Raw genomic sequence first — 1,647 nt, 5'->3', positions numbered from 1 at the left:
AACTCCCAGGGTTCACTCAAACTCATGTCCATCAAGTCGGTGATGCCATCCAGCCATCTCATCCTCTGTCGTCCCCTTCTCCTCCTGCCCCCAATCCCTCCCAGCATCAGAGTCTTTTCCAATGAGTCAACTCTTTGCATGAGGTGGCCAAAATATTGGAGTTTCAGCTTCAGCATCAGTCCTTTCAATGAACACCTAGGACTGATCTTTAGGATGGACTGGTTGGATCTCCTTGCAGTCCAAGGGACTCTCAAGAGTCTTCTCCAACACCACAGTTCAATAGCATCAATTATTTGGCACTCAGCTTTCTTCACAGTATGGAGTCCCTGGTGGCTTAGAGGTTAAAGCGCCTGCCTGGAATGCGGGAGACCTGGGTTCAATCCCCGGGTCGGGAAAATCCCCTGGAGGAGGAAAATGGCAACCCACTCCAGTACTCTTGCCTAAAGAATCCCATGGAGGGAGGAGCCTGGTAGGCTACAGTCCATGGGGTCGCAAAGAGTCGGACATGACTGAGCGACTTCACTCACTTTCTTCACAGTCCAACTCTCACATCCATACATGACCACTGGGAAAACCATAGCCTTGACTAGACGGACCTTTGTTGGCAAAGTAATGTCTCTGCTTTTCAATATGCTATCTAGGTTGGTCATAACTTTCCTTCCAAGGAGTGAGCATCATTTTATTTCATCGCTGCAATTACCATCTGCAGTGATTCTGGAGCCCAAAAAAGTAGTCTGACACTGTTTCCACTGTTTTCTCATCTATTTCCCATGAAGTAATGGAACCATTCATTTTCTGAATGTTGAGCTTTAAGGCAACTTTTCCACTCTCCTTTTTCACTTTCATCAAGAGGCTTTTTAGTTCCTCTTCACTTTCTGCCATAAGGGTGGTGTTATCTGCATATCTGAGGTTATTGATATTTCTCCTGGCAATCTTGATTCCAGCTTGTGCTTCCTCCAGCCCTGTGTTTCTCATGATGTACTCTGCATAGAAGTTAAATAAGCAGGGTGACAATATACAGCCTTGACATACTCCTTTTCCTATTTGGAAAACTCAGCAGTGGCCCCAGGACTGGAAAAGGTCAGTTTTCATTCCAATCCCAAAGAATGGCAATGCCAAAGAATGCTCAAACTACTGCCCAATTGCACTCATCTCACATGCTAGTAAAGTAATGCTCAAAATTCTCCAAGCCAGGCTTCAGCAATACGTGAACGGGGAACTTCGTGATGTTCAAGCTGGTTTTAGAAAAGGCAGAGGAACCAGAGTTCAAATTCCCAACATCCACTGAATCATCGAAAAAGCAAGAGAGTTCCAGAAAAATATCTACTTCTTCTTTACTGACTATGCCAAAGCCTTTGACTGTGTGGATCACAATCAACTGTGGAAAATTCTGAAAGAGATGGGAATACCAGACCACCTGACCTGCCTCTTGAGAAACCTGTATGCAGGTCAGGAAGCAACCGTTAGAACTGGACATGGAACAACAGACTGGTTCCAAGTTGGGGAGCACTGCTCTAGAGTAAGAGAGTGGAAGAGATTTATAAGCAGATTTCTGGGATATATGTTTAGGGATTTGTGTTTTGAAAAGAGGAGAGGAATGCTGGATTCCAGAGGTAAATGGAAGGAGGAGCCACAAACCTGAAAGGG

At 45.2% G+C, this 1,647-nt stretch overlaps 1 non-coding gene across 1 annotated transcript; it reads left to right on the top strand.

The window, feature by feature from the left end:
* The first annotated feature begins 323 nt into the window (after positions 1–323).
* TRNAS-GGA (transfer RNA serine (anticodon GGA)) lies at positions 324–395 on the top strand. Its single transcript has one exon. It is a non-coding gene; the product is annotated as a tRNA-Ser (tRNA).
* The last annotated feature ends 1,252 nt before the right edge of the window (positions 396–1,647 follow it).

This window comes from Bos mutus, chromosome 13 (assembly GCF_027580195.1).
Source record: "Bos mutus isolate GX-2022 chromosome 13, NWIPB_WYAK_1.1, whole genome shotgun sequence".
Classification (NCBI taxonomy): Eukaryota; Metazoa; Chordata; class Mammalia; order Artiodactyla; family Bovidae; genus Bos; species Bos mutus.
Note: the sequence above shows the minus strand (reverse complement) of the source record. Positions and strands in the feature narration are given on the sequence as shown.